Source organism: Anarrhichthys ocellatus, unplaced genomic scaffold (assembly GCF_004355925.1).
Source record: "Anarrhichthys ocellatus isolate YVR2014 unplaced genomic scaffold, GSC_Weel_1.0 scaffold16, whole genome shotgun sequence".
In the NCBI taxonomy this organism is placed as follows: Eukaryota; Metazoa; Chordata; class Actinopteri; order Perciformes; family Anarhichadidae; genus Anarrhichthys; species Anarrhichthys ocellatus.
Genome location: NW_022280046.1, coordinates 4424835 through 4433422, shown reverse-complemented (window position 1 = coordinate 4433422; position 8588 = coordinate 4424835). Strand labels below are relative to the sequence as shown.

The window sequence follows — 8588 nt, the reverse complement described above, 5'->3', positions numbered from 1 at the left end:
CCCATTCTCCCCCAGGTAAAAGCATTCTCGCCCTGTTGTTCGACTCAACTTTTGCTGTCACTTCTCCTGACCTCTGGGTCTCTTCCGCTCCCTCGAGAGTGGCCACAGTCTTGCCGGCTTCTTTCTCGTGTCCCGTAAATCTCCCGGGCCGTCACACATCTCTTCCCTCGCCCCCCTTTCACACCTTGACTTAGGATGCAGAAAGCAGGCAACATTTCACAGCACCGGGTAATTTCGTCATATTTCAAAATACCATTTCCCTTCCCCCGCCTGTATTGAAAAAAAAGAAAATAACTAAAAAACTCTCCTACACTGGCAGTGATGTATTTCTTGTTATTTCTAAATAAATAGAAGAACCGCAGCGTAACCAGCAATAGATGCCACGGATGAACGGACGACGATGAGACCGCCGCCTACATCTTTATCAACAGAAAAAAGAGAAAAACGAAGATTATGAAGATTTCACAAAAAACAAGAGCCATAGACGTTTTAACAAAAGATGTGCATAGTTTAAAAGAAAATAACACCTCAAGGATCAAAGCGTATCGCTCCGCCGATATTTAAATGATTAATGTATGGATCAAACTATAAAACGTCTGCTCTTTAACAGTCATACAGTGCGGCCATGCACTTCTTCAAAAGGAGCAGGTGATTGCGGGAATAATTGATTTTCGTACAGGCTGTCACGTTCACTTCGTTTCATACAGATGAGCTGCTGAGTGGGGAAAAGTAAGAGGTATTGGGTTATTTCTGAGCACTAACATATAACTGCTATACCTGACCAAAAATAACTAGAGAAGTTACTGAGAAAATGGGAAAATGGGTGAAAAACCAATACGACTGGTAGTTACATCTAAATTAACACGATTCCGCCAATACACGGCTTGTATCAGTTACAAACGGTAAGCAAACAGCTTTAACAATGTGACATGATGAAAATTGGGCTTAATTTCCTTTTTTTTTGGTTCAGAAAAATATGAATGTTCCCAAATCGAAAAAAAGCCCATTCTTCCTATCGTGCCTATATGGCATTATTAAATGCAGCATAGCTTCACATACTAATCATTGTTTTCAACATGTACTGAGCAAGCAATAGGTCTTGCATGTGTCAAATTAATATAAAACCAAGTGTGTTTGTAGTATTATATTAGATAGATTAAAGTAAGCGGCATCGGTCCAATAGCTGTGTGTGGGGGTATCCACTACAAATACGATATTACAATACAACTTAGGAGGTGAAGTGCCCCCTACTGGACGGGGCAGCTTTTTTTGTGTGTCCGTGCGGGTGTGCATGTGTATAGAGGAGTAACGGATAGTTTGAGTGGGTGTGGGGGGGGGGAGTGTGAGGGGGTGATGCATATTCATAATAGGGTTTATCCATTTCACTCCTTTCATCCCTCATTTGCTTTGATCAAGAAAAGTTGGAGTCACACTCTTCTATTCGGCTATTTGGCTACAAGACTGCTACAGGGGCTGACTGAGGAGAGCTGTCTAAGGACGAAAATGCAGCCGAGGCAAGCAGATAAACACACGAGCTGACCCCCTAGAACACATAGTAAGTTGACGGACATAAAGGCAGACTGATAGAGGCTGACTCACAAGCTGAGAAACAAGCACTTTCACAAATAGAACACGAAGACGGCAAGAAAGAAAGTAAAAAAAAAAAAACATTTCACAGCTTTCCATAATTGGAGGTCCTGGTGCATAATAAGAGGGTATAGTATGAGTTATGGCATTAGAGGGTGTTTTATGTCCTCCCCGTATTATAAATGTACAAAGAAAGCACAAGAGTTCTCTCGGATTACCGAAATAATTACACAACGAGGCCCCCCCTCCGAGCCGAATCTTCCAGCTCAGGATGCAGAGAGGAAACCGTTGTAAAATGCGGTTCTCTGAAATACATTTGAGGTGGCTTAATTGGGACCGAATCTCAACAAAATCTTGTCATGTCTTCAACCCTTAGGTGTGTTCAGATAAAAGCACACAGCAAGTGGCATATCTGACTAAAGAGAGAGAGAGGGTAGACGGAGAAAGTGTGGGAGTTGTGCGTTTGCTGAACGGGAGCAACGGGCTTCCTCATGTCTTCGCTGCCGTTTGGAGGCTCGTTGCCTACAAAGATTTGTTTCACTGAGGTAATATGTGTGCATGTTAGGTCGGCCTAAATTCAGTACTCGGTTTTGGGTTCAGGGTTTGGTACGTTTTCGAACAAAAACAATTTTTAATAATAATAATTATCTCTGCCAGGAGGCTAATACGATCACTTGTGTGCGTGTGCCCGTGAGTGAGTGTGCACCTCTGTGTCTGTCCACGGCTTATCTCGTATTCTGCTGCAGAAGACTGCATACTATTTTAGGAGCCAAGTCACACCTGCGTGCTCAAGGACCTCTTGTGGTTGCAAGTGACTCACACTTCCTCAAAACACCTTTCATTTCAGTTTTATACTGCTACTGTGATGGCCCGCTGACTCCTCACTGCACTTCTCTTTACCGTCCCGCAGCCGGTAGGAGCCGCTAGAAATAACACAGCTGAGTGCATCGCCAACCCCCAGCCGCTGCTCTGCAGCCAGACACACAGTGAGGAAAGCAGTTTACCCCACTTGTATTGTTTTGGACGGTGTGTTTGGCTAACAGCTATAGCAGTTAAAAGAACTGCACAGACATTTGACTGCATCATATGCTTCGCAGCCAGAGACACAGTTATTCCGTGACATTTTAAAAGGGTATTGTGTGAGTCGTATATATGTGAAAAATATGTCTGATACACTTGCAGTCTAGATGGGGGGGTTAGCCAATTACATTACAGCATTGGTCGTTGCAGACACAAGTCTTAAGTCTTACAAGTCGTAAGTTAAATGTTTGAAGTGCATCCACAGATATGCAAATTTGTTTTTTGTCCGAAAACACGTACCGTTCCACCCCTGTTGCATGTGCACACAAGTACACTTAACCAGACCACATATTCATTTATTCCCTTCCCAACACAAATTAAGTGAAGCAGCCTTATGAAATCCAAATCCTTTTCAATCCTTTATCAGATGTAATAAGGTTCAGCTTCTAACATCTACAAGTATCTAAAGTAGTAATTATCTCAAACTCAAAGATTCAGTCGACGTCTGTCATCTCCTTTTAGGTTGAGACGGCAAAGACGTAACAGTTTTTAGTGGCAGCTGAATGGAACTGAAAATTAGATGAGCAGCATGAATTATGAAATGTTGATTAAATATGTCTGACAAAGTGAACGCAGGTTTAGCCTACTTAGTTTTTCATACCTTACTTTATAGAGCTACTTGCTGGAGATCCAAATTGAGCGCTATCAACTTGATGAATCGTGTTGCAGTCTTGCTGAACCGCAGACGCTCACGGTCCACTTGCGATTGTAGATTAGAGGTTCTTTCGCCAGCATGCAATCTTTGGCCCAGTACAGACACCTGCTCGCAGAGAAACCAGCCAAAAGTTTCTATTGTTCATAATAAAGTGACGTTTGTCATTCGATAGCGATGGTCAGTGGCAGCTAAAAGGAAGAAGCCTGCGAACTTCCCTTGAAGGTTTTCCTACATTGCTCTTTGCCTATAAAAAAAATGCCTCAGAACCCAACCTACCCTGTGCCCTCAAAAAACTTTTTCATGCCTCCCCTCCCTCCGTCCTTCCCTCCTTCCCTCTCCACACCGGCTTCCAATTTGTTGCCTTTGTGTACTTTACAGCAGTGAGATTCGCACCCCCACCCCACCCACCCGCCCCCTCTGATCAGGCCCACGCTCGGACATCTGTCCGAGGATGTTTACCCAGGCAGTAAGTATGTTAGGGGAAATATTATCCTAGTTTTACCTTACCTTTCTTCTGTCTGAAGCATAAACACCAGCATTGCAAGGTGGGGATAGGAGAGGAGAGTCAAGGAGAGAGGGGGGGGTGAAGAGAAGGTAAAACAGAGTGGACCTGAGAGAGTAAAAGAGAAGGATGCAGGGTGGGAAGTCTGCAAGAGAGGGAGGGTGAGCAAGGGAGGGAGGGATAGAAAAGGGAAAGGAAAGTTGGAAGGACGATGAGAGAAGGGGAGGAGACAGAGAAATGAGTAAAATAATGGATTATGTGGCCGAAAAGGGAAAGGAAGAAATAGAAGAGAAAGAATGACGTGGGGAGAGAAGAATAAAAGTTCAGAAGTATCTACAGTTGAAGCAGAAATGCACGCAGGCTTTGAGTGGCAGTTAATCAACCCCGACATCACTTCTCAATCAATTTGTGCCCCACAGTTCCTTGAGAATCACTTTAAAATGTCACCACCGTCTTTTTCTCAATCATCACCGGCCCCTTGATAAGACGGAAATACCCTTCTCCAATTTATGGACTTTACCTTTCTCAAGGTTATAATATTCACCCCCCCCCCCCCCCCCCCCCCCCCTCCCCCCCCGCCTCTTCCCCCCCCCCCCCCCCCCCCCCCCCCCCCCTCCTTAGTCTACTGAGAAATTAAATTACTTTAATCTTCAGAAAAAAAATGTCTTAATAAGAACACGTAACAACTTTAAGATTCAGGGTCATTGTCCAAGAAGCCCGGGCGGCTTTTTATGGTCAGTTAAAAATCAATATACGGTTTACATGCATGCCTGTCTGATGGGTGCACACAGCCAGGCACACAGATGCTTGCCATGCACACACACACACACACACACACACACACACCTCTCTTTGTCTCGTTATCTCTCTCTCTCTCACACATACAGGCCTCTTCCCGTCTGCTGTTGCTTCCAGCCTAAAACCAAACCATGTGTGGGAGCTATCCTGTGCTGGCCTTAACTGTATGCACTGGTGCAACATCCCTCCATTAAAAAAAAAGGACTGGAGAGACATTTACTGCCTGTCTCCGTCTCTCTATGCGCCCGTCTCGGGCTTTGTGCCTCCCTGTGTGCTTTTGACAACAAGTGTCTTTGCCCCCGGTATTCTTTTTTCACTATTTCCCCTTTTAGCCTGTCTGCCCTCATCTGCGCCGCTCTTAGCCTATTTGTACCCCCTCTTCTCCATCTGTCTGTCTGTCTGTCTGTCTTTCCCTCCCTTGAACTCTTTCTGCCAGTGTTTCTATTTGCACCCCTCTTCCACTTCTTCTTCTCCTCCTCCCAACCTCTCCCTCCCGCTCCACCACCAACTAGGCATGAAAACGGTGCTCCATTAGGAGTGCCTGGGCTAAGCTCGGTCTGACACACACCGCTTTGATCAGCCGTGAGCCGGGCTAAACACCCCGCTAAACTCCTAGTCTGAGGAGGGGGGTGTTGAGGGAGAGCGTAAGTAGTGAGAGTTAGCGAGACATGGGACCGGGGGGGGGGGGGGTTCAAAACAGTGCAATGAAATGGAGACACAATAAAAAGGGAAACGTACAGACTGAAGAGAGGATCTTGATTTCCCGAGCCGCCCAACCACTCGTCTTTTATCACATTTTCCTTCACGTCTTCTTTTTTTTGTCACCTAGTTTTCTCTCTCTCTCTCTCTCTCTCTCTCTCTCTCTCTCTCTCTCTCTACTTCCCTCCTTTTAACCTCCAGGTAGCCTCTAAATGCATCACTAACAATCTCTGCAGGTGCATAACATAGCTCGCAGAATAATGAGGGCGAAAAAAAGTAAATGTGAAAACACAATCAGGTCTGTATATTTGGAAATTCTCCCCAACCCCCCCCCCCCCCCCCCCCCCCAACTTGGCTGTCTTGTTAGTTCAATAAATATAGTATCCACTCCAACACACACACACACACACACACACACACACACACACACGTGCTGTCTAGGAGAAGAAGAAAAAAAACCTAAAAGAGAAAACGACAAGCCCAGAGAGAGAGAAGATATATAGAGACCAGACCTCCTTAACTGACAACAGTAAAACAAAAAAAAGAAGAGCCAGAGCCTTCCACATTCAGGCGGGCAGATACTAAACCAGCAGCAGCAAAAGGACAAAAAGCTCCCGTCTTTTTCTCCCAAGGAGGGAAGAGAAAAGGGATTTCCGCTCAGTGCTAATCAATCAGGCCCGTGATAATGGCTCCCATGCCTAGCTGTCGACTGGAGGGGTCAAGCCATCCCATGACCCAGCGCCCAGGGCCCAAAGCCTCTCTCAGAATAGCACCCCAGGACGGACTCCCCGGGCTAATTGTCCGAGCCAGTGTCAGCCTTTTCAATGCCCCCCACCCCCCCCTCCCTCTTACCTCCCCTCCTTCCACTCTCCCCTTCATTCCTCTCTCTTTCTTACCCCCTTCTCCCTCCTCACAACTCTGCGATCCTCTCTCTTTCTATGCAACCGAGGAATCCGGCATGTACCAGCGTGGGGGAGAAAACGGGAAAGAGAGCAGGGGGGGGGGGGGGGGGGGGGGGGGGAGGGCTTAGGAGCCGTAGAAAAAAAAACAAGAGGGATGCTGCGGACGGGGAGAGAAAAGTTAATGAAAAGACAGTGACGGGGAAGGATAGTGAGAGCGCGTGGGAGAAAGAGATCAGCGGCGGCAACAAGAAGATGAGCAGGGAGGGAAGAGAGAAGGGAGGATGAAAGAGAAAGGAGACAGCGAGTCGGTATACAGTGAGGGACAGATACGGGTGGACGGAGGAGATAAGGAGGAGGAGAGACTGTCCGCTGCAAGACATCACTCATATCGCCGGAGCGCAGCGTTCTACGGACCCCCCCCCCCCCCCCCCCCCCTCTATCTGCATATCAATGACTTTCTCTAAGTCACAGCCAGAGCGGCGTGCGTCTCCGCGGGAATCTGCTCAACAACGATGCAGCCGGCATGCAAAACACAAACAAGAAAAAAAACCCCAGAGAGGACATGCACACATGCTCGCACAGGAGAGCACAAGAGTCCCAAAGCAGAAAAACCTCCACTCCAGCTCCGCGCGCCGGCAGCATTCCTCTCATTCCAAGCGCACGCTGCTAATTAACAGCATTAGATCCCGCAGACAGAGGGACATATTGATGGAGAGGCATCCGGGCGTTGCACTAGTACCCCCATCCCCGCTTCTCTTCTGTCACCTTTCCTCCTTTTTCACCCCCGCCCCCCCAGTCCCCTCACAGTCCCTTCCATCCCAACTCTCTTTCCCCTCTCTCAGTCCCTTACAGGTCCCGGTCAGACAGCGCTGAAGAAGTCCCAAAAAAAAATAAAAATCTAAATAACACAAATATGAGAAGAAAAGAAAAATCAATTGGTTACTCACAGGGGAACCTCCTCTCCTTTTCTTTGCTGTATCTCTGTCTTTTTCTGATCTGTCACTCCTTATCCTCTTCTCCACCGTAGCAAGGGGAGTGCGTCTATCCCGGCGTGTGTGTTGTATCAGTCCGATAGAGGAAAGTTGCCGTCTGCGTGCATGAGCATGTGTGTGTGTGTGTATGCGTGCGTAAAAGAGAGCGAGGGAGAGAGAGTGAGAGAGAGGGAGAGAGAGAGAGAACGTGTGCGCCTGTCTCTGTGTCTCGCACTGCTCTGAGTGAGCGAGCTGAGGCTGTTTTAAACAGGCTGCTCTCCCCATGTGACCAGCACAGCCACAGGCAGGAATACATTACTGAGACACACACACACACACACACACACACTCTCTCTCTCTTTCTCCCCATCTCTCCCTCTCTTGCCCATACACACACCGTGTCCACAGTGCACCCCCTAGCCACTGCTCAGGGTAGTGGAAGGAACAGCATGCACACACACACACACACACACACACACACGCACACACAGAGCAATACAGTATGTACACACACATACACACACACACGCACACACACACAGAGCAATACAGCATGTACACACATTCCCAAACAAGAGGAAGTATAGCAACAACGGGAGTTCGTACGATAAATGTGTGCACACCTTTAGCCAGACTTATAGACAACAAAGAAATGAATACATCTAATAGAGTTGGAGACAATTCATTCAGTTAAATGTTGTTGCTTTTGTTGTGTTTGACTTTCCCAGCTTCTTCTCTGCCGTGGCAATGCTTCACACCTGGAAGCGCTGACCTTTTCAGTAATGAAAAACCTTTTAAAGTTGACCTTCTGCTGCAAGCTGATACAATTGCATTACAGCTATTACACTTTAAGGAACAACAATGGGAAATGCCACAGACCACGTGTTTCAAGTGAAATATATGTCGGTGGCCGCGGAGAAATAACTTTTGTTTCCCGGAAAGCCACGCGTGCTCTCAAATATTTAAAGCCAGCGCACAACATGAATTGAGAAGATGATGGATTGTCTCTGGAGAAAATATTCTCTGGGACACACATCGCCAAGGCCACGAAACACCACAGGTGCACCATTATTCTTTCTAACAAATGCGGTCGGTACGGCATGCAGGCCTGCTTGTGCAATGGATAGTTGATCAGCTCCTGACACATTTATCATTTAATGTTCAGGAACTTTCAGCGCCACATTTCAGGACCTTGAACTGAAATAAATGGCTCCTGAAAGTCATTTATTATCGCAATAATACCCAAGAGGGCAGTCTTTTCTGTGATTACAGGCCCCATTGGGAGCACCGGTTTAACAGGGCGTCTCCTGATGTCGACACATCCAGGCCCGGCGGCGGCCGTGTGCCAGAGCCCATACAAAGCTATTTGACTCAGTGGTTTAATCTGAATTGGC

At 47.0% G+C, this 8588-nt stretch overlaps 1 protein-coding gene across 1 annotated transcript in view; it reads right to left on the bottom strand.

Annotated features, from left to right (window-relative positions):
• cntfr (ciliary neurotrophic factor receptor) overlaps positions 1-7420 on the bottom strand; it is a 202228-nt gene extending 194808 nt beyond the window's left edge. The window contains exon 1 of the mRNA XM_031855473.1: positions 7171-7420. The gene's annotated coding sequence lies outside the window, so the exon portion shown is untranslated. The remainder of the gene's footprint in view (positions 1-7170) is intronic.
• Between the last annotated feature and the right edge of the window lie 1168 nt (positions 7421-8588).